Source organism: Callorhinchus milii, unplaced genomic scaffold (assembly GCF_018977255.1).
Source record: "Callorhinchus milii isolate IMCB2004 unplaced genomic scaffold, IMCB_Cmil_1.0 Scaffold2, whole genome shotgun sequence".
In the NCBI taxonomy this organism is placed as follows: Eukaryota; Metazoa; Chordata; class Chondrichthyes; order Chimaeriformes; family Callorhinchidae; genus Callorhinchus; species Callorhinchus milii.
Window position 1 is genome coordinate 30504467 of NW_024704743.1, and position 24993 is coordinate 30529459.

Here is a 24993-nt window from a genome sequence, read left to right on the forward strand (position 1 = left end):
GTGGGAAGAGGGAGGGAAAGGGATCTAAATTGCACGTTAGGTTAACAAGGTCTGGGCAAAGTTCCGGGTTGGGTTAATTGTGTGCAAAGTCAGGACTCTTGATTATGTAATTAACAATTAATGGTAAAACTTACAGATTCCCCTGCAATCCTTTTCACTTGCTGTTATTACAGAGAGCCTTCTTGTTGTGTTTATTATAGTGCAGGCCAACAGCTCAGCGACTGTGCTATCATCAAAGTGCTAAAGACCGGCCATTGTCTGAGTCTTGGGGTCGCTGATCATGTCATTTCCTGCGAAATGTATGCTATGTGCACGAATTGCGGCTGACATCACTTCCTCGTGAGGCCAGCCGCTCTCGTTGCTCATAGACAATACGCAGGGAGTGACATCAACAGGGATCAGATCAACCAGAAGTTGGCCTATTTTTAAGTGTGCAAAACTGGCAAGTCAGTGCCGAAAGCCAGGTGGTGTAGATGGCACGGATCCACAGGAAACCAGCGTTACAAACAATGAGGCATGATACCGAAAAGTGGTATAATGGGGTTATACTATATATAATTAAGGATACGTATAGTTCCCACCATACACATACATTTGCACATAGTTAACCTATCCTGCAAATTGGACCTCATTGTCACATTCAGTGAAATGGCTGAAGCAACTTCAAGATGCGTTATATGGGGCCTTCAACCTCTTTTCATCTTTCAGTGTTGCTTGAATGCTTTAATGGAACTGGAAAGTGTGATTAATCACTGAAAATGGCCAGCTTCCATGTTGCTGCTGTACTTCAGATTGTTTAGAGTTCCATTTGCAATGGATTATAGAGCTGGCTTTGGCGTGTATTGCTCAATACTGTAAGTTTAACAAATTTTCCTTACAAAATACACAGTCGCTACACTTCACAGTAAACCCTGTGAAACACTTTGAGACAACCTCGTAAAGTGAAATGTGCTATATTAAATTTAAGGATTATTATTAGATGTATTAAGTATACATAGATCAGCACTCATGGTCAAAGTCACAACACCCTGTTGTAATGAAGGTATGATCATATCCTGAAAGCAGCTATAGAACTGGTCTATTTCTATTGACAGTGTGGCAACACGTGTCATACAAGTCTTTAGTGAAGAAGGAAAGGGATGTATGCTCCACTGGGATTTACAGTGGAAATGAATCCATCAGTTAAAGGGAATCAAAACTTATGTGAACTGACATTTGTGCTGTAAGGCCAAGAGGTTCAGAAAAGGCTTCTGCTTCTTCACAGCCAAAATACAGACAAAGATAGACAGTGGTAACTTTTCAATTTAGAAAGATTTTCACTTTAACCTCGTGCAGTTTCTGTGTTCTCAAACTGCCCTTTTGCTTGTATCACAGGGAACATTGCTTCCTCTTTCCCGATTGGCCAAGTTTTGGACCACATACGGGCGACCCCCTGAATAGCACAATGAAAGCTGTTTCCTGTGTTTGGACAACTCCCTCTGTTCAGTGCTCTGCCCAGTGACATGCTATTCTGTCTACTAAGTGTCCCCTTTACTTAAAGTGCAATGTTACATTACGAGTTTCACTGAGCTGGTTACAGTACTAGATCCTGTTAGTTCTGTGCACTTAGTGACCTTGTGAAAAAATGAGAAGGAAGTCCACATGACAGAACCCAAAGCTGCTGCTCTCTCTGTGGAATGGGGAGTTTACAGCCGACTGCACTATTAATGCCTCTAGTACTGCACTCACAACTTCGAGAAAACAATAATTTGTTATGTGAGTGACTGTAATAACTGATATCTTTCACAGCCCATTTAATTTTCTGCTCAAAAAGTTTTTGCAAGAAATTAAAAGGGCAAAAATACAATAGCTTTGCATTGATATATAGCGCCGATCATGTGGAGTAATATCTCGGAGCAATTGCCTGGATAAAAGTCAATAAATAATAATAGTAATCCTTGCATTTGATATAGCCCCTTATCATATCGTTGACATGTCTCAAAGCACTTCACAGAAAATACTGTAAAGTGTAGTGACTGCGTATTTTGTGGGCGAAACCCGGCAGCCTAGCAGTGTCCCACAAACGGTGGATTGAGTGAACATATTAGTATTATTTTTTTGAGGAATTATTATCCCCCAAAATGCGATCCTCCAATGGACTAACAACTGGGTTCCTACTTACTGCTAGGTAAACAGAGGTGTGTGTGTGTGGAGTAAGAAAACTTGCTTAAGGTTTCGCCCTGACTCGAAAACGTTTATCTAAATAGATAAACGGTTCTACAGCAGTTGGCTACTATACCTAGTATAGGTTGCTGTGGTATAGTTGGTAAAGGTGAGTAGTCAGCTTTAACGACTGCTAAGAACTTTTTTGGTTAAATTATTCCTGACTTTCACTTGGATATTGATGAGCTTAGACTTTTTTTTCTTAACTGAGGTTGCTTCCAGTAACCAAAAATGTGTCGTCCTTCCCATCTCCACCCATGGAAATGCTGCTTCAGAAGCTTCAGACAGAATATCTCAGGCATATCCGAAGTGCCACACACTTGGCTCCTCGAGTCTAAGTTGGGATCTGTTGCTGGGGTGGTGATGGCACACAGACAACACAGGCTTTAGCATGCCGCCCCTTGACAATTGGTGAGCTGTGTGACGAACTGAGGAACAGATGCAGAGTGGCGGCGTATAATGTTGCATTTCTTCCTTTTGCAACCTTCACAGTGACCATGAGCACTTGAGGAGAGATATTAGTGTATCTTTCAGCAGAAAGTGAGCAAAATCTAAAGCAAACTCACACGAGACACGCCTTCCATTATTCAAACCAGTGCGCAAGATACAGAATAAACCTACTTGTCTATGAGGGGGTTTCAGCAGCTTCAAGTGTCATTTTTGGGGGTAAGATTATTCATGAGGGGGGGCAAGCATCTTTCTTGGTCATGCAAAATGGGGTTGAGGAAATGTAAGGAACTTTGACCTGGTGATTAAAATCTAGATCTGTTGATAGTTTGAGCAGCTGCACAATTTGTCGGCAACGGCATTTGGAGTTAAGAGGAAGAAAGGAGCCATTTCTGGGAGCTAATTGTAGAAGAGAGATTCTTACTTCAGGGGAATTCTTCACAAATTATGCACACACACACAGTCATTTTTCACAAACCTCAGTTGTCTTTTATTGCATTGATAAAACGGTGCAAAAAGGATAAGCAGCTTGACTAAATGTAACAGATCACAAGACGAGCCAGTTTAGTGCAAACAGACCTAACCTTGGGGGACTTCGGAAAACAAGCCCTGATATCTCAAGCTGTTTATCACACGGGTGAACATCTGGCTTGAGGCCCATAGCAGAAAGTGCAGTATAAGATTCTCCTCATTAATCCTGCAATGCTGCCAAAGGAGGGTTTTAACGCTGTCCCAAAATCTGAGAGATTAGCATTTTTTTTAGTTTATTACATTTTCATTCCTCCCATCTAATTTTATTTGACATCAGGCAGTAACGAAATCCTGTCCGCAGCTGTTATTTGACACAAATCTTTTCTGCGGTTTTAAAAGCTGAAAACCCGCTGCCCGAGTAGCTAAGTTGCTAAAGCCGATTGGGTGTTGTCAATTGGGGTTGAGAAAGCACTGGAAAATGTCAGTGAAAATATCACCTCGCACTGGAAGAAGTGCCTTGAGATGACAGGTATCTCACATCACCTCAGAACTTAGGTTTCATCAGTCGGTGTGACGGAGGTAGTGTCCCTGGAGGAGATGTACTTTATGTCTAGATGGACACAAGAGAGGGATAGAAGGGAATGGGAGGGAGTAAGGGATGGAGGCCCACGTGGAGTATAAACACCGGTCCGGACTAGTTGGGCCATATGGCCTGTTTCCGTGTTGTACATTCCATGCTTTGCTCTTTCCTTTCCTCTCACTCCCTCCATGAACCCCTCCAACCGGGTTTCCGTGCTGCCCATAGCATGGAAACTGCTCTGGTCAAGGTCACAAACAACATCCTGACCATGTGTGACCAGGGCTCCCTCTGCCTCCTCGACCTCTCCGCCATCTTTGACACCGTGGACCACTCAATCCTCCTCCACCACCTCTTCTCCCAGTTCTATCCTTGACTGGTTCAGGTCCTACCTTTCACATCGCCTCCACTTCGTCGCAGCAAACAGCTTCTCCTCCAGCCCCCGCACCATCTTGTGTGGTGTTCCTCAGGGCTCTGTCCTCGGACCCCTTCTCTTCACCCTCTCCATGCTCCCCCTTGGTGACATCATCCGCAGACATGGGGTAAATTTCCACATGTATGCGGACGACATCTAACTCTACCTCTCTGCTTCCAACCTGAACTCGAGGACTACTGGCGTCCTGACCGATTGCCTGTCTGACATCAAGTCCTGGACGAGGGACAACTTTCTCCAACTCAACGTCAGCAAGACCGAAGCCCTCCTGATTGGCTCGCGCCAGCGCCTCCGCACCTCGGGCACTGGCAGCATCAGCCTCCACGGCTGCACACTCAACCTCACTAAGCCAGTCAGGAACCTGAGTATCTTGTTTGACCCTGAACTGTCCTTCTCCCCCACATCCGCGCCACGACCGGCACCGCCTACCACCACCTCCGCAACATTGCCATACGCCGCCACTGCCTCACCCCTCAGGCTGCCGAAACCCTCACCCACGCATTCGTCACCTCAAGGCTTCTCATCGGCCTTCCCAACTCTTCCCTTCACAAGCTGCAGATCATCCAAAACTCTGCAGCTTATGTACTCTCACACCAGGCTCCGTGACCCCATCGCTCCCACCCTCGCCCGACTCCACTGGCTCCCCATCCCCCAGAGGCTCGAGTTCAAGATCCTCATCCACACCTTTAAGGCCTTGCCTCCTCCTACCTCTCTGACCTGCTGACTCCCTACCAACCTGCCCGCTCTCTTCGTCCAGCGGGCTCCGGTCTGCTCCATGGCTCCCGCCCGACCCGCCCTACCATCGGTGGCTGGGCTTTCGGCCTCTCTGTCCCCACGCTCTGGAACTCCATCCCACGGTCCCTTCCCCTCGCTTCCTCCCTTGCCTCCTTCAAGGCCGGTCTCAAGACCCTTCTCTTCGACCACCTCTTTGGTCGCCCTCCCACCTCTCTGACTTCCCTCACCTCTACACCACCCCTCCCCCATGCTCGGGTCCTGACATCTAACTGTTCAGCGCTTTGGGACATCCTCCCGACGTGAAAGGCGCTCTACAAATGTAATTTTGTTGTTGTTGTTGTAGCCCCATCATTCCCAATAAGCCAGTGATCGTGCTTCTGATCAGCATCCAATGACCTCTGCTAAAAGTGTAGATTTGTGGAGCTCAGGCAAGGACAGGATCAAGGTCAGCTTTGATGCCCTCCACAGTTGAACAGCTTGCCAACACCAGGCTAACACATAAAGAATTGCCTCTTTTGATTAGTTTCAATAGGGCAACCAACACTCATCGAACTATACCTTAGTATGATTCACCGCCTTCAAAAAAGGAGGGAAAATAATTGGGGGGAGAGGGGGTGTGGGTGGTGGCAGAGTAAGGGGGGAATTGAAAGAGTTAATTACTTTCTTTTTTGCTTGTAGAAGAGATTTCCACCAGGCTCCGTGTTACTGCAGGAGATTTCATTCTGCTAGCTGCTTTCGGCTGCATTTAGAACCCAGCAAAAGTCCTTGGTGACCAATATAGTGAACTTCCTGAAATCATGTAGATAATATTTAAGCATGAAATGTTTCATTTCAAGGTTAAAATTCCATTATAGGGGAGAAAACCTGAATATGTTGATTACATTCCTAAACCTTTTAAAGACAAATTTTCCAAACATACAAATGCACCAAAGCCCCTTCTTCTACTGTGAATAAATAGTTGCCATTTAATCCCCCCTGCTGTATTTTTTAAAAAAAAACTTTCAGTCTTTCCAGTGTTCTAAAACTATTAATCATTTAAGCTGTGCCAGTGATCAATTCTGCTTGTATGTGTGTGTTTGTATGTGTGTTCTTCTGCAATGAAGGTGCCGAGCCTGAGCCAGGTTATGATGGAGGGCAAATAGTGAGCAAGGTCGAGATGTGGTGAGAGGAGCCTGGGCAGGGTCGAGATCAGAGTGAGAGAAGACCTAATTACGAAACCAGTTACAAAAATAATTTGAATGGTTTTATTCCATTAGGTTTTTTTTTTTGGCTGGGGGGAGGGGGGGGGAAGGAATGAAATGATCCAAAAGCAAAATGTTAGCCACAATGGCTTATTTGTAAATGGCACATTTTCAGTCCCTAAGTTCATTCCAATTGGAGAACCATGCTAGTTATTTCATGTCTGAGTTCAGGTACATGTTTGAGTTAAGAGGTTCATTACACAGAAACACACAGAACATTACAGCATGGAAAGATAACATTCGGCTCAGCTTGTCTGTGCCCGCATTTATATTCCACATGAGCCTCCATCAGCTTAATGCTTTCTCACCCCAATGAGAGCAGCATTGGACACTGCAGCTAGTCACAAGTGACACAGCAAACATTTAATAATTCTGAACACCAAAGAGAGATCAATGAACTTTAACCTTAAGTTTGGCTTATTGTAAAAGCATTCTCATTTGGGTGATTTCTGCAACGTTCCCAGATCATTTCCCCACAACCTAAGAAGCCTCAACTGAGAAATCACATTGAAGGAAAATCGCTTCACTCCGCACGTACTGTCAATTATTTTAAAGGGGTGGCATCCTTTGTGCCCGATTAAAAGTTTTCCATTGGAAAGAAATCTCTCAAAAACATCATGGGCATTTTTCCTTTTTTTAAAAAAATAGCTCCACAAGAAAGATATGCATTCTGTTTCCATTTTTTTTAAAAAAATCATTTGCTTTGAAATTGAGAACACACGTATGGCATGCTTTGAAGTGAACGTTTGTGGGGGTTGACTGAATATGATATTATTGATTTCCATAACTGGTCCCTCTCCTCAAAAAAAATGATATTAATTTATCCAGCACATTAAAGGGAGCCTTTGATCTGAGTTGTCGCAGGAGTTTTCATACATTATACAAGGAGTAATTATTAAGCCATCCCTCTACTGTACAACACGATCAATCTCGTTGAGAGGCACAATCAGCCATGGGGGATGTCTGGGAGCTTTCTTTCTCCTCTTCCAGCCAAAACATTTCGCAGGCTGCGGTCGTAGGTCACCAACTGTCAAAACAAAAACACGGTCTAGAAATTGAATTCCTTTTTGGGAATGTAGCAGAGAGTGAGAGAGAGAGAGCAACAGAGAGAGAGAGCTTCAGAAATAATGAGTTCAATGATATAATATGCCTCTTTGAAGCTGAATGAGAGAGTGGACTCAGAATATCATTTCAAGCGTTAATTCAACACCTTATTCCAACAGGCTTGGAATCCGGAGAATTCGCTCATAAATATTAGGGGGGAAAAAAGCATTCTGTGAGGTAGTGCGCACAAGTCCTGCAAACTGTAGACTATAATAATCCTTGCATTTGATATAGCACTTTTCACATCTTGTCGACGTCTCAAAGCGCTTCACAGAAAAAAAACTTTACTTAAAAAAAACTGCAGGGCCCCAGTGTGCATGTTCCTGATCTGATAAAGAAAGCCACTGTACTTAAGTTGGGGGGAGGGGTTGAGGGAACGATTTAGTCTACGACAGAGTTGGGCTTGGGAAGTTGAGCTGCACAAGATGGATTCCCATATCTGAGTAATTCCAAATCTCTCTTTAAAGTCTCTGCTTTCAAGGGAGTTGTATTTCTTCTTTGCCAGTGGGTGTACAGTTCACCTCCACTCCCCCCTTTCCCAAACCAACCTCATACATACTTCCCGTGCTGTTTGGAACAGCGCAGCCATTTGGCTGGCTGGGCTGAGAGGTGATCTAACACAGTAGCTCTAATCATAGCGGAAGGCAGAGTTAGGGCTGCCCATTCTATTTTTAAACATAGTCTCTTTATAAAATAACAACAATATTACTTAAAAAAAAACTGCAGGGCCCCAGTGTGTACGTTCCTGATCTGATAAAGAAAGCCACTGTACTTAAGTTGGGGGGAGGGGGTGGGGGAATGATTTAGAAAAATCTTTTCACTTTCCCCACCCACCCTTTGCTTTATTCAGATACAAGTCAGGCCTTGCTGACCCAACTGGATGGGACAAACCTTTCAAGCAAATCAAAAGCCCCACAAGCTCTCAGAGGAGAGCTTTGAATGCTGTCATGCTCTTGTCAGATGAAAGCTAATTGTATCTCTCACTGACTGATCCCTCCCCGGCTTTGAAAACTTGCAGATTTCGTTTCACTGGGTGAGGGCAATTTGAAATTCTCTCCAGATGTCAAGGAGCTGCAACTCTGGTGTCTGTAAAGAAAGAGAGGATAAATGTGGAAAAAAAAGTACACAACAAAGAAAGCATACAAAAATAATAAATTCATATCTCACTGCAAGTAGGTGGGAGTCCTGTGTGGGAGGTGGGGTGGTGGAAACTAGCGCTGGTGGTAAGTTCAATAAGCTTGCAGTGCTTGGAAACCGGACAAAAGCACAATCTGATAGTGGTCTTTCCACAGACGATGCAGCCACTACTGACGGACACACACCAGTTATTTCTGAAACAACAAATGAATCAGTGAGATTTAAAGGGCCATTTCCAGATACTCCTCAGGGTGGCCTGAGTGCTTGGAATCAGGCTGGTCTGAAAGCTCAGGTTTACAGCCATCAAGTTAAGTGTCGGGCTGTGGCCAAAGGGAGGACCAGTGATGAGGAAGAAGGAATTCATATTGGCCTTAAACAAACGTTCACCTCGGACAACAAAGTTGCCTCTTTAACCCTTTGAAGAACACAGACGTGTGAAATATGCTTCTCGCTGCAGCCTCCATTTGAACCAGGGTCATGCTCCACTGGATGCAAGATCACAAGACAGGCTCGAATGAAGAAGGCCCTTCAGCCCATTTGATCTCGTCTATCCCAGAATATTTACTCTCCTCTCTTCCCATTATATGGTTAACAGTGAGCAAAGATCACTTGGCACACAGAGCTTTTCTCATCTTGTATTACCCATGCAGTATCCAGTTTATTTTCAATGTTCCTAGTTTTGCCTGTAACAACCTTTCCTGAGGTAACCACCTCTCCAAACAGTTATTACTCCTCATTCATTTTTGTGTTCCACACTGATCTTAAACCTTTTTGAGTTTCCTTCCTCTTCCTAATGCATGATGGCATATGCACTGTTTTGAGTTCACCTCCCCAAATGTTAATATTGCTAATCTCATTTAACGGAGTTCTCCTAATAGCTTAGTGCGTAAATTCACTGTGTGATATGTCACTGAATTGAACACCTCAGAAAGATTGTTTAAGATCAGCTGCCAATACATTCCTTTTTTAATACTGTCCTGGTTTTGCTGCTTCTTGTAAATTCTATCTGTTATTCATCAGTTTGAACCATTATAAGACAAATTTATTGTAACAATATTGTAATGATAATAATAAGTCTTATACTGGATATAGCACTTTGGGACAAACAGTCATGAAGTAAATAATTAATTTTTATCAGGGGGATTACTGGCCAGATCACCGGGAGAAACTCCCTTCTCCTTTTGAATAGGGCCATGGGATCTTTAACATGCACCCGAACAGTCAGATGGGACTTCAGTTTAACATCTCACAATACAGCACACTCTGGTTCTGGAGTATCATTATAGACTCTGTGTGTTTAAAGTCCCAATATGGGGTTTGAACCCACAACTTTCTGACTCTGAGATGAGAGTGCTGAGCCAGGCTGACATGTTTGTAAGAACTCAAAACCCACTAATAAGAACTGCTAAATGTAACTTTAATTGAATCAAAGCACTCTCTGTCATGCATGTTAATATGGTTGTATAATGGGTTTCAAAGGCCCTTAAAAGTGATGATTCACAAAACCAATCCAAGCACAAACCACTGCATCATCTTTATGATATCTGACACCATAGTTTCCCCATCTTTTAACTTGATCAGCCAAAAAAACAGAAAATGGCTGTGATAAAACTGTGAAGGGCCTGATCCCCCTCGCACAATTTTAACAAATCCCTTCATTCTGTAATTCCAATCAAACACAGCATGTGAGATGGACAAGCTTTTGGTGCGAACAATAATCCCGCCTGTTTAAAGTAACAATTTTACATTAAGTAGCACCTTTCATGTCAGGAGGATATCTCAAAGCCAATTGGGAGTTCGAACTAGGGATGGTAGGAGCTGAGGATGGTTTGGGGGTGAAAGGTAATCAAAACCTCGGAGGAAACTAAACATCTTCAGGCTGGTTTGGTCTATTTGGCTTAATTTTACATTAAAACATGTCTTTATTAATTAAGCAATTCTCGGTACAGGCCAGCAGATCAAGACGTAATTTTTAAATCTAACTGTTTAATTTTATTGCTAAGGTTGATAATAGACAGGTCCCTTGGATCACTGATAGTGTTTTCCTACAGATACATAGTCACTACACTCGCCAGCAATAACCTGTTAAGACCTTCTCAGATGTTTTAACCTTATCAATTCGTAGGATCACAAGATTGATTCAGATGAAGAAAGCCCTTTGTCCTATTTGATCTTATCCTTCCAGAATACATCTTCCCATCACAGCATCAAGGTACTTTAAGAATGAATCTGGTGTCCTGGGCTCAACCAGCCTTCCTGGTGACCTGTTCCAGTTATTAATTACCTTCTGCAATTAATATCCAGGGAATTGGAAAGGGACTTAAAGGGAAATGAGGAGATTTTTGTTTTACCCAGAGAGTTGTTACAGGCTGGAATGCACTATCTGCCTGAAAGGGTGGTGGAAGCAGATTTGATAATAGCTTTCCAAAGGAAATTAGATAGGGACTTAAAAAGGAAAAAAATGCAGGGCTTTGGGGTAAGAGCGGGGAGTGGGACTAGTTGGCAGTTCTTTCAAAGAGCAGGCACATGCATGATGGGTTGAATGGCCTTCCTGTACTGTAAGATTCTATGATTCTGAATAAAGTAATACTTCCCGGTGCCGATTATTTAAGGAAAAGAATGCATAGGAATAATTCAAAATCCATGAGTTGCTTGTGGTGAGAGTTATTGTGTTGATCTTGAGATCATACTAATGTGAGTAATGAGTAACTGAAAACAAAAACAGAAGTCACTGGAAACACTCACCAGATCAGGTAGCATCTATGGAAAAAGAAAGTTAATCAACGTTTTGGGTCTACGACCCTACGTCAGAACCGACGGCTCACTTTCCCTTCTCTATAGATGCTGCCTGACCTGCTAAGTGTTTCCAGCGACTTCTGTTTTTGTTTTCAGATTTCCAGCATCTGCAGAATTTTGCATTATGAGTAACTGAATTGGTTTATATCCTGGAAACCAAACATCAAAGATGGGTCAAGTTAGATCTGAAGGTAAATGTGGTATGACCTATATGACCTGACTGTTCATTCAGAGGGCAAATACCACTGAGTTCTGAGAGATTTCTCCCCAGTAAAGGATGATAGCTCTTACGAATGAGAACTCTATAAGAAGGAATTAGAATTATTCCAATATCACCTCAAACTAACTTTGCTCCCTCAATAACAAAAANTTACTGAATACGACCGTTGACATTTTGCACGAACTAACAGAAAATTGAACTCCAAAAGTGAATCAATTAGAAAAGGACATTTTGGGGTTAAATCGGAGAACTCAAGATTTGATGGGCTTATCGCTAAAATAAAACATCAGTACATATGGACATTACTCAGTGTTCCTCTGCACGTATGTGATACCACGTTCCTGTGCCCATCCCCATTGCCATTTGGAAAGAAACAATTTGTCCCTTTTCAAAACACCATATTCTGCCATTGCCTTACTAAATACCATGGCAAGAAGTCACCTCAAATACTGCATATCACATAATAAGTTAGATGCAGACAAAATATACAGTCAATTCACTTTACAGTATATTCTGTGAAGCGTTTTGAGATATCTCGAAGACATGAGAAGGCACTATACCAAATGCAAGGATTATTATTATATTGTTTAAGTGGAGGGGAAAAGGGGGATTTCTATCACAATTGTATCCTACACTTTCTAAAACAATATTTATCACATAGAACTGAACAAATGGTTTTCAATGGATACCAAAAGATTAGTTATTTCTTTGTTCTGTGCTGCATACTACAGAATAATTAAAATGCCTCTAGCCGTTGTGAACTGCTCATTTGAGGTATCTACATTTTGTTCTTTAGTTTGCACCTTTATTTCTTTCCCTGCCTATGCTCGCCATAGATTCCCATAAGTTCAAAGAGTGCAAAGACAGAGCAGAGTCTGCTCTACAGCTTGTAATGCAAAGCTGCTCTTCACTGAACTGTCACCAAGTCTGGTAGGAATGGGGAACGGTGGATAAAGCCTTTGTTGATATACAGTGTGTGACATTGCATACATGTACTTTTCCCCACCTGAGAGCTGATGAAACTCATCACACTTCTGACTTTGAGCACAAAGCAACTGTGAGACTTCATTCACTCACAACCCCAACAAGATGAAATGAAGGTCTTTTTCTCCTGCAGAGGAACCGCTCACTGCAACATGGATTCATTTAACCATAGTGGGTGAAGGGAGGATAACGTCTTACCTCAAGCATTATCAGTGCTTCTGTAATTGATTGATGAAGTGTGCTCTTAAAGTGGAACAGGTCAACTGAACTGTCAGGTCCTCCCTACCCAGCCATCTGCAATAGAATGCCTTACTGCTATGAATACATATAATTTGTCTGGCAGCTTAGATGCACTCTGATACAAGTTATCCCAACTGTTACAGAAGAGATTGAGTGGCAGGCGGTCTTTGGACCAAAGCCTCCAACTACATTTGGACTCCATTATAGGGTATATGTATGTATACATATAGCAAAGGTGCACCGGAAGTGCAGTACACTCTAGCTTCCATCACTAACTGGCTGAATTCCTGCATATTAGCATGCAAGATACAGAAAGCCTCAAAGCAATCACAGTGCCCCAGACAACAACAACTTGCATTCATACAGCGCCCTTCAAGCAGGGCAGTGTCTTGGACACTGCTGGAAATACGCGCAAGTGTGCAGGCTGTCGCATATCGGTGACATAAGCAGAAATGATGTGAGGGAAGTGCTGTGTGGCAGCCAATCTATAGTGTGACCCACTAGAATGTGAGGTCTGATTTTATGTACTCAAACCACCATGTTATAATGAGGTCCGGCTGTATCCGGTTGGACAAGTATATACTGCTTGCACTTCAGACTTAGTTGCAAAGTGGAAGCCGATTGGAGTCTGCTATACACTGTCTTGAATTAGCTGATTTCAGCCAGGGAAACAATTAACCTCAGCGACGTGCGTTAGAAAAGAATACTAAACCAGAGTTCCTGCTCCTGATTGCTATCCTTTACTGGAAAATGTGCATGTGGAATGTTGGGTGAAGACAGGATCAGGCTTGCCTATCACACCAACACTCGCTATCAAGGTTCCTGAGTAACTATTACTTCCTCCAGGTGATAGAGGGCAGCTGGCACCTGTGGAACTGTATCTCGGAAAAAGGAGTCAAATACCTTCAGGAGAACAGGGAGGGGGGAAATTGGAAGAGAAAACGTAAAAGAAAAAATATTCTTCACTCTTGAACCAGAAAGGTTCAAATTTGCTCCATAAGGTAAGACATCAACAACAATTAAAAAATCCAGAGTGACTTGAATTGGCTTAGAAGGTCCAGTAAATATGTACACACAAAGGGTGTCAGAGTTTGAGAATATCATATGATTTGTTTCCCACTGTAACCATAAACAAATATATAGCATGAACAGAAGGGGTTAAAAGAGCAAAGACCCCCACTATTCCAACATATTAAGCATGTATCAAACCTGAACTGAGAATACCTTTCGCAGAGTACCTTATTATTGCACAAATGTGGGATTTCCTTTTTGCAGATTAGCAGGATTGCCAATTTGGAGACAAACGGTGGGCTGTTTGTGTGACTGGCCCATTCGCATTGGGAACTGAGCCAAGACTGCAATAAACCTGTGATCCAGTGAAGGGAAATCCAATTTCTAATGGTTTAATGGTAAAATATGCATTGGGTTCCTGGAATGCAAGCAGTCGGCTTCCTGATCCCTAAAGTCTGGAGTAGGTATATAACCAATCCTACAAGTGAAGCGAGGGCAGAGAATACATTCCCAAATGTTTTGGGATTGGGTTTTCATTTTAAAAATAAAAGCTCAGAGCAACAAAACGGGTGTTCATCACTGCAACCAGTAAATGTGCAAGTGTTGATGGATCGAAGAGAACTTTTCCCGCAATTCAATGCAGCCAGCCGGTAAGTGCGCATGCGACGACAGGTCAGGAGGTCATTTTCTGTCGTTCAACGTAGGTGTAAGTGGGGAGTAGTGGAGGGTAGGGGAACGGCATTATGAGTTAGGAGGTGATTAACATGAGTAGTGAAAATAAATTAAGTGGTTTTCATAAGAAACTGAATAGGACTCGAGTGAATGTATGACTTAAGCGTTTATACGATTCATAAAGATAATAATCCTTGCATCTGATATAGAGTTTTATCAGGTCTTTGAGACGTCTCAAAGAGCTTCACAGAATATACTGTAAAGTGAATTGACTGTATATTTTGTGGGCGAAATGATAAGAATTATGCGAGTTTTATTGTAGTTCTTATGTACGATCTTGTATATTATAAATTCTCAAAAGCATTCTCAAAGACATAAATTTAATCTTCTTGGAGGGAGGGGAGTTTACACTCACAAATTGACTTTCATCCAATGAATAGAATCCCTGAGGATTTGCTGCTTGAAACTCGCCGGAGCAGGGGTTCCATACATACTTTCTGTTGTGATCAATACTTCCTTTCACAAATTCTCACCACTTTGACAACTCCCGTCTATTCATACAAAGTTGGCTGCATTTAATGGAGTATTCACCTAGTTATCTATCAAAGTATTACACAAAAATGAAGTGTTAGAAACCCAAAACAGAACCCGAGAGACAGTGAAAAATGTTTTGGCTTGGTTTGACTTGCCTAATGCAGAATTATCCCATAATGTACTCATTTGCTGGGCACCCATTTCCCAGTTAACTATGAACTCGAGGAGTAGTTTAAACCTTCCAGTATATTTCCTATTGCGCTTGGCCAGAGAAATAGATGTGTGGCTCAAAACCAAACATGGAACGTTTTTTCTTTAGTAGCAGAGTGCTCCTATGTCACGAGTTTCAAACCAATACTCCACTTCATCATGCAAGAAAGAGATCATTCCCAGTATTCAGGACGGGGCAGGGAAAACTGTCCAAATTTAGTTTCCCTCACATCAGCATTTTTTCAGTGGGAGGAGAAAGCTAAAATACGGTGGTGACTCAGTTTGATCTATTTGATGCTATATACAAGATAACTTTAACAATCGGATGTGGTACATCAGTTACTGCTAAGAAGGAAAAAATTAACACAGCATTTTCTATTTCAAAAGGACTTTTTCTCCAGTTTGTACCCCTCCCTTTCAACCACCTCAAACTCAGACACTGGGGTATGATTTCGCAGACACCACCAACACTCTGGTACCACGCCTAAATAGTATTCATTTATGAGCTCAGAAGATAGTGAGTGTTGTCAGGCATTCACCACAGCTGTGCCAATTCCTGTCCTCATTTGACATCCAAACAGTTTCCATCAACGGTCACTGAGCCGGTGATTAGGAATGGGAACTCTGGTTAGTTTACCCCTCCCTGTGTCACAGCTACTCCTCATTTCCTCCGCAGTTGAGATTAGCTTATGAAAACAAGGATCAAATATAGATTTTCCTAGTTTGATCCAATCACAGACTACATTTTCCACCAAGAACCGCCAGAGAGATAGTGTAAGCATCATCTTCAAAAACATTTAAAAAGATTAAATGGATGTGTAGGGTTGGTGTTCAGGAATGATGAAGTCAAATGGACCAAAGCGTCTTCCTCATCCAAACCTCACGTGATCCAATGAAAAACCATGAATAATTTCTACCAAATCAAATCCTTACATGTTCTTAGAGTTCTCAATATTAATTCCTATTATTCATACCAATATTTAAAGAAGCTTTTGGAATCAGCAAGGAACAGAGTTCTGTTATTGGAAGGAATGTGTGCGACAGGTTGTGGCTTTGTATGAGATTGTGGAACATTGCAAGGCTCAGGGGAAACCCAACTATGTTGTATTCAGCGATTTCTGCAAGGCTTTCAACCTCGTGCCTCATGAAGCCCTCTTGAGGAAACAGGAAACCAGGGAATATATGGCCAAATTTTGGATTGCATCCTGAATGGTATTCCTGCTCCATTATCTAAGGGTTGATGGTGGACTCACCAAGCCCATCCCTCTTGAAAGGGGAGTAATATTTGAAGAAGCTTTGCAAAAAGGTACTCTAGGTTCCCAGAACACTTGCAAGTCCAATCTGAAATCCTTTAAGAATTGTTACATTGTCCAGTATTCAAAGTCATTTGATCATTACACCATAAAGATTAAAGAGGAATAAAATGCATTTAATGGGATCTCACTTGTTGCAGCCAGTGAGAGAGCACAGGTTGTTCTTTGCAACTATGGAATTGGCAAGTGAATAAATATTTTAGATATTAGTACAGTTGCAACCCTCGCCCCTCTGTTAAGATTTTGTAATTTTTGGGAGCCAAAGTATAATCAGGCTTTGAAACCTAATGGTATTGGTTTAATATCTGCAACCCAGATGTCCTGTGAATTATGAAATGAAGCATGCTGGAGAAAAGCACAGTAGTGGCATTGTTAATGAGATTACATGTTTTATTTCGATACCCTTCTGATGTGCAAGCTGTAATTTGCTGAAGAAAGGCTGTAATATTTGCCTGTTATTTAATGTGCAAGATCACACATGTATTTGCTTTTACTGGAGAGAGAAGGGTGGGTGAAAAAGTGTTATGATAATAGTAACAAAATGTAATACAGCTACAGGTCTGCTTGTTAAGATCTGTAAATTCTATGGAGTTATTTAAGTTATTTGTGGAAGTGTAGAGAGTGTGAGGAAAGAGTAATTGTGAGAAAGTGAGTCTCTGTGTGCGAGAGTGAAAGAGAGAGAGGAACCAAGAAATTATAGAAAATTTAGAGTTTTACTCAAATGCTTTAATTTTTGCCCTCATAAAACATAGTGTTTAAAATTTTCTGCCCTTCCCCTTGGCCCTGCTTTTCCTCGCCTCGACTTCAAGATGCCTCTCAAGATCTTCCTTTTTGACTGTGCCTTTGGTCATCATCCCACCTCCCCACCCCATGGCCCACGAATCCAACCCCTAGGTCAAGATAAGGGGGAACAATTTTTCTTAAAAATGGTTTTGAAAGTAGGTCAGTTTGATTCAGCATCCAACTGCCAGTGTAGATCCAACATCTGGGCTCTAATTGTTTGTTTCGGGTGCACATTGTTCATTGCATTCTCCCGACATGAAAGACACTAAATAAGTGTAAATTGTTTTGTATTGTATATTGGATGCAGTTATTTTCTTTGTTTTGTGAACTGTTTCAAATGGAAATAAATTGAGGATATATAATCACCAGTGTTTTTTAAAGCAAAATATTATTTACTTACCCAGTGAGCCATCCACCTGACACAGGCAGAAAGCCATCATCATGCTTGAGAGTATCCAGATGCTCAGAGTTCCACATATGTATGTTATGGAAAGTTCCCTGTGTCTGGAATGGAAAGCGCCCTCTCTCCCCACCGGACCGGTCCCTGCTCACCTAATTCTGAAGAGTATTAATTGTAGTTTGGTGAAAGACAGGGCTTGGGAACCCCATAGTTTGTGTTGGATACTGCTGGGAAGCTGAGTGGGAAGAATCTGCTCTCAGTGTTCTCTAAGTCTAAATCATTCCTGACTGCAGGTAAATCCTTCTATTGGGAGCAAATTCAGAGCCAGAATATTCTTAATATTCACTGATCTCTCACATGTGCAAAACAAGAGGTCTCGTTTCACCTAGCAATTGCTGTGCGCAGTAGCAAGCAATCTTAGTCACTGAACAGAGATTAGAGTTATATTGTGAAGTAAATCTGCTGAGTACCAAGAATATGAACAAGACAGCTGCACTCACTCCACAAATGCAGATCAGCCTAGAATAAGCACTGACACCCAATATAAACATGACCTGATATGGGGCTTGAGCATTCTCAACCCTGCCCAAATGAATGGAGGTCTGCAAGATTATTTACTTTCTTTACTTATGACTAAACCTATAACGACGTCAGTTTTATGAAAGGTTTTTCAATAAAAAGAGTGTGCAAATTTTACATTCGGTACACATATTCTTTATTTTGCATGGTCTCAGATACTGGTGTTTGAAATGCAGGAAAGGAGCCCAAAATGAGGAATCCAATTTAGGTAAATGGGGACTGCTTCCAGTGCAATACTTGACCTGTGAACACTTTGATCCAAAATAATCTACATCTGGAGTGGAGTTCCAGGGTTTAGAAGGATTCTTCATTTCAGAAAAACGTGTTTGAGGCCCTGATTGAGTTTTATACTTTTTGCACATAGCGTTTGCAATGTTTGATTGTGGATTGTGGGGTGGAAGTATTAAATACTATTACCCATAGTATTCAATATCATGAAAAAAAGCCACACACAAATCTCAAATGAAGGGGAGATGGCAAACACACAACAGGTAAATGAAGCACTGCAAATTTTTTATTGAAGTCAAAACCACTGCAACAAGTTCTTATACATAAGTAAATTACTTTAATTCCTGATATTCAGGTAGAAAACCATCTATCATACTCTTCTAAAGCATGAACTTGGTCGACATTGCCATTATGAAAAAGAACTGAAGAATGGGCCTGTTTTAACTTGGATATTCCAAGTTGCTATAGTATCAAGCAATTTTATCTAATACTTTTATTTGTATAACATTAGTTGTGAATTTCATTCAGGAGCATCTATGACAGAGGACACACAAAATCTTACCAGGAAACATTAACGCTAAAGATGGGATGGGACAAAGAACTGGCAACAGCGGAGTCCACTGTAATGTTCACAGTAATTATTTTCAAGCCACTTCAAATAATAATAATCCTTGCGTTTGATATAGCACTTTATCAAGTCTTTGAGAAGTCCCAAAGCGCTTCACAGAATATACTGTAAAGTGAACTGACTATATTTTGTGGGCAAAACGCGACAGCCAATTGCGCACAGCAGTGTCCCACAAACAGTCGTGGATTTAGTGACCAAATTATTGACACAGGCTACCTAGTGGCTGGTGTTGGCAAGTCTTCTGTGGGGTTTAATGGATGAAAAGGAAATTGAGTGGGAAAAACCTTTAAGGATTGATAGAGAATTTTCTGTTTCTGAGGCTGAAGAATTCTCCAGGGAATGGGGTCTGGCTATTTGTAGTTCAGAAGGATATTAAGAATTTTTTCCCCAGCTCGTAAAAGGTGAAAGTGAAACCTGAATTGAATACTTTGTTCAGGGGAAGACAGTGAGCATGCAGTGGGCTGGAGTCTGACGGGTCACTCGCAGGAGAGAGCTGGCTGTCAATCAGCACTTTTGGGACCTGCGGTTTTGTTGGTTTCTTCGATCTGCGCTAAAGATGCCAGTTTCAAACATGCTGCTCATAAGTGAACTGTGCTGGACGTGTTTGTTTGAGCAGCTGTATTTTATAGCTGTCATCAAACGTGCACCATTTCCTCTTCTACTCATCTGGGGGCTGAAGTGGATTAACTGCAGACTATTTCGAAGTTTGCCCCTGTACGGAGGGCTCGGCTTTTAACAAGTTTGACCTGACTCATAATAACAGTCGCCTGCTGGATAGTTACAGTGCTCGCATTCTGTAAAATCACCAACTTCAAACGCTTTATACCCGGGGCAAGACTAAGGTGTGAATAATCAGGACCAGAGCATCACAACTCACCAGGAAACGAGTACCACACATGGATATCATCAATATATTGGGTGGAATACATGGATCGGCAGAGAGTTCAAAGGTTAGGGATAAATCATTTTCCCCCTCCCCCCGATGGCTTGAGAAATGAATGTGTTGTATGGATTTCCCTCAATCAACATCAACAACAAAACAACAATTTGCATTTATATAGCGCCCTTCACGCCAGAAGGTGTTTCGGAGCGCTTAACAGTGGCAGAGGCCGATGTCGAGCCAGGGGGAGGGGGGATGTGACCATAGGCACGGTCAAAGAGGAAGACATTCAAACGTGACCTGAAAATGGGGAGAGGGGGGGCAAGGTGGAGTGTAGGCAGCGAGTAGTAGTCTGGGGAGAGAGCAGGTTGGAGAGATTAGGGTGCCAGGGCATGAAAGGATTTATATACAAGAATGAGCATCTTGAAATCGATCTGCTATGTCACAGGGAGCCAATGGAGTTTAACAAGGACTGTGGTAATGGAGGTACAGAGTTTTGTGCCGGTGAGAATGCGGGAGGCGGAGATTAGAATTAGCTGAAGTTTTGATTAGTGGAGTAAAGGAGACACCCGAGGAGGGATTTGAGTTATTAACCAACTAGTAATTATGGACAGATACCCTATCACTTGTAGAAAGATTACTCAGGTTAGATACATCCTCTCGGAGTCCCATTACAAATATCCTCCTCCTCTCAGACTCACAGGGATAACAGACACCACCACCGTGTCCATTCCTTTAGATAGCCAGGGAAACAGGCGACTTCAATGAGCAGACCGACAAAATCAGTACAGAAATTGGATGGACACCAATGCAAACATTTAATCAAACAAAACAAATATTATCTCACCAATGGTCACTCCCTTGCAATCACTGATCTCAGAAGCTCACAAACGTGAGGACCAGGCCAAAACCTTTGCGTGTCTGAAGAGAGATGGCAATTTTACCAAAAGCTGACTTGTTCAAACACACTGCTTGTTTCTTAAAGGGCCAAGTGCTTGTGAATCCAAATGTCTAAATCTTTCTAATTTATTCCAGCCCAAACAAATATTGGCTAAACTGAATTAATACAGATCCAGAAAATTAGCCTGCTAAACTGGTTCTATTTGTAATTATTAACTACATGGCCAAAATAATAGATTTGGTGCAAGTATTAATGAAATAATACAGGACAGATAATTCATTTGAAATTCCAGTGGCCCAGAATTATTTTTCACCCTGTGGATAGAGTTGAATAGCTTAACTATGAAACTATGCAGGTTTTTTTTAAATGGAGATTGATAATCGGAAATGTGGCCTTAATATGCCCAGTACTATATTCACTACTGGTCTGTGCTAATGTGATTCTGGTCAGTACTTAGAGCAGAGGCTAGTAATGTAATCGTGCACAGCTCACATTCCCAGAGATCAATCTCTGCCATGAAAAGTGGATGCCTTTAAATATAATTGTATTAGGAATACGGATGTTTTGAAGTGTAAGCTGCTTATGCTCTATGCAGGAAAAAGAGACAGGAAATGAACGGTAGGTTCATTGTGGTTTTAATCATGCACAATCAGATAGCCTTGATGGTATCTTCCGATCTCTTGTTGTTCAGACAATTCAACGCATGCTGAAGTTAAGTTTATCCTTTTTTATTTGGATTGCTGATTTAGATCATCTCGTCTAACATGTGATTGCCATATGGACATGTAAAAAAAACTAGAGGTCTGAAATGTCGCCTAATCTTTGCCTGTAAGACAGTTTTGTCTCAAAATTGAAGATAACTCAAAATTATAGAAACATTTAAGTCTTATTTTTGAAGTCTCTGTTCTGCAGTTCTTAAAAAAAACTTTCAAGTTGAGACAGAAATTCAAAATCTTTCACAATTCTGCGTCTACCTGGTCGATGCCAGTGTCTGCACCTCACATGAGCCTTCCATCTCTCCTAATGTTTTCGCAAAGCTGCCCTCCATACCTCTGGATTCCCTTCTCCCTAACTGGTGATAAACAAGGTTGAAACAGTCAATAATTAAAGACTATTCTGCGGGAGGGCTAATCTCCTCCTCCCCAGTGTTCGTCAATGAATAATGTTTCTCATGCCAAAAGGTTTATTATGTACTGCATGTCAAAGGTCCACTGGTGCAAAGAAATTTGTTGGACATCTCTTTGAGCAATGAGGTCTCCAGCATTAAGTATTGAGAGCTCTGTACACTGGACCAGTTAAGCAGAGAGAGCTGTGTGGTGTTGGACAGTCAGCTTTTACACTCCCCATTAATGACCACCTGTACATTATTGCCAAAGAGTCTTATTCTTCAGGCCCATTTTGAAGAGTAAGACTGAAAGGTATATACATGGAACTGACTGGACTCGGGACATTTGGAAAGAATGTTACATGGCAGAAACCCTGCCTGACTTGACTCACCAAACCAGAAACCTCTGATGTGCTCTCTAATACCAGCCCGTCATATCAGACAAACAATGTGCCATGGAATCTCCGGTGATCCCAACTAAATCTTTCTGAAATCTGACAACTGCATTGGAATTAGTGCAAAGTAAATTAGTGCTGGAGTTCTCTTTGTAGACAGAAAATCCATGATTTCTTGTGGTCCTGGATTCGAGATATCCCTTTGAGGTCATAGCAGGGTTTGAGCAACACTTTCTGATGACTTACAGGTCTGTCTGGCCCTCAATAGGTAAGTAACCATTCATCCATATTTTGCCCCTCCTGGTCCTATAGAAGATGAGACTAAATGCAACACACCATACCTTCACCCTGGCTAACATTAACCAATTTAGCACAGTCCAACAACAATAACAACAGCAACAAATTGCAATTGGCTGCAATTTCTTTTCTTGTTTGTGCATTTCGCCCACAAATTATAGAGTCGGTTCACTTTGCAGTATATTCTGTGAAGCGCTTTGAGATATCTCGAAGATGTGATGAGGCGTTATATCAAATACCAGGGTTATTATTATTATTATTATTTATACAGCGTCTGTCACATCAGAAGGACATCACAAGGCACTGGACAATGAAGGGTTTGCACTCAAGCAGTCCAGGATTGAACACTGCCTTCACCAACTCAGCCATTGAGGAGATGTTTGCGAGAATAGTTAACTAATAGCTAATCATCTGAGGCTCTTGCCACTTGTGCCTTACGTGATTGACAGGCATGTGGAAAATACTGATAAAAAGGCAAATGTCCGAAAATTTGCAGCAAGCTTTTCCAGCTTGAAACATATCAAATAAAAGGTCTTTGAGTACAAAGCTTTGTGTTTCTGAGATGAACTACTGCCAAGGCATTCTGACTGCAATTCCTCCTCTGAGTTACTGAATCTCAATGTCTGTTTGCTTCCAAGAGGTTCAATAAAAAAAATGTCAAAATAACTGGCGTACTAAGATTTGTCATGAAACAAATTTGTAGTTCGGCATTAGCGAAAGCTGTTTATTATTCCTCAGTTTTATATCATAATCTGGTTATCACAGAGTTCCTAAACACCAAATCATTTTCTATTTATTGCTGTATAATTTGTTCAATTTTCTGTCGCAATAGTTTGTTTAAAGCTGCAGGGCTCAGATGTAATGCACTCTCTGTAAAGACCTGACTGACTGGTTGCCTACTTAAAAGAAACCTAATTCCGAGCACACCGCAATTTAAAAATTCCTCCTTTGCAATGACAAGGCCAGAGACTGGGATTGGAAATGGTATGGATTGTGCGAAGATAGGCTTGAGCTTTGCCCCAAGCTCTGGTCTCCTGCCAATCAAAAGTCGGAATATGAAACAAAACGTCACCTTTCCCAATGTGGAGTCCAATGCATTAAAAAGGAAATATTCTCAAGATGGATTTGTTATGAATCTGGCAAGTCAATCACTGTCCTGTTCCCCTCACACCCCACCCTGTCTTCCCCCACTGCGAAAACATCTCCTATTAGACTGTCCTAGAATGATACTGATCCACTGTCCCGCTTCAAAGAGTGAACAGCCTCCCACCTCTTCTTCACCTCAACCAAAAGCAACTATCCACCTCTCCCCACGGAAAGAAAGCAGTGCACACCCTTTCACTGCTTTCTTAAAATAAATAAAATAAGCCCAACAAAAACTAGGAGTGAGGCACTGGTTCCCCTCCCCCAATTAATGAAGGAAGGCTGCATTAACAGTTGTCACTAGTCTCTTCAATGCTCTCCCCCTCCCTCATCATCTGAGTTAAAGCTGCAAGGATAACAGTCAGATCCAGAGAATGCACCACGCCCCCCACCCCCCCACCCCTCACACCCTTCAACACACATAGCACTGCTGTCTATTAGAGAAAGGCTGTATGCAAAAGTTTCAGATAAATCCATCTTGCTGACAGAAATCCACGTTAGTGTGTTCCTCCAAAAGAAAAAAAATAGAAAAAACACAAATGCAAGAATGATTAGTGCCAAACTATAGTGTGGCATGTTGCTAGGTTACCTATGCCCTTTTAGAATTTATTATGATCTTAGCACTTGTTATAAACAGCAGGATACCAATATGAGTAATCATTTAAAGAATGTTTTACTTTAATTCTGAGTTTTAAACTGGGTTTTATTTGTATTCATCAATCAAATCATGTGGAGTTTTGGGACTATCAGCCTCAGTCACAGGCACAGTCACATACCTGTGAAGTTACTGAATGGATCATTGCTCCTGAACAACGTTACCTTGTGCAATCTGGTGGAGTTCTCCAGCTCAGGAGAAAAAGGACATTTCCTCCATCATGTCCCACTCTGGACAACTAGTCCATCGAATGGCCTTGAAGAAGTCCATATTCAGGCAACCTCACATCTCTCTTTTGAAAAGGATACCTAACAGAAAAAGAGAGATAAATGAGCTAAATGCAATTCTTTGGCATTATGAGTTAAAGACTAATATAGACTCTCAATTACATCCGTAATCTCTTTTACTATCTGTTTAATCGTTAAGATCATTAATAAAGGATTTTAGCACATCCTTCGCCCAAGGCACTATTCAAAAAAGGAAAGGAGTTTCTGTCGCTATCCTGGCCAAGAAATCCCAGGTAAAATAAACATAGCTGTTTGTGGGACAATGCTGTGCACAAATTGACTGCCATGTTTTCCTACAAATACGTAGTTACTAGTAAAATCCTGTGAGGAAATTAGAATCATTTTGCTGATGTGATAAGGCGTTATATCAAAACCAAGCATTATT

General features: G+C 41.7%; 1 long non-coding RNA gene across 1 annotated transcript in view; it reads right to left on the reverse strand.

Annotated features, from left to right (window-relative positions):
- Positions 1 to 8264: 8264 nt before the first annotated feature.
- LOC103184911 overlaps positions 8265 to 24993 on the reverse strand; it is a 56473-nt gene continuing 39744 nt past the window's right edge. Inside the window, exons 4-5 of the long non-coding RNA XR_488585.2 lie at positions 24486 to 24629; positions 8265 to 8296 (exon numbers count right to left, since the gene is read on the reverse strand). This is a non-coding gene — a long non-coding RNA (uncharacterized LOC103184911). The remainder of the gene's footprint in view (positions 8297 to 24485; positions 24630 to 24993) is intronic.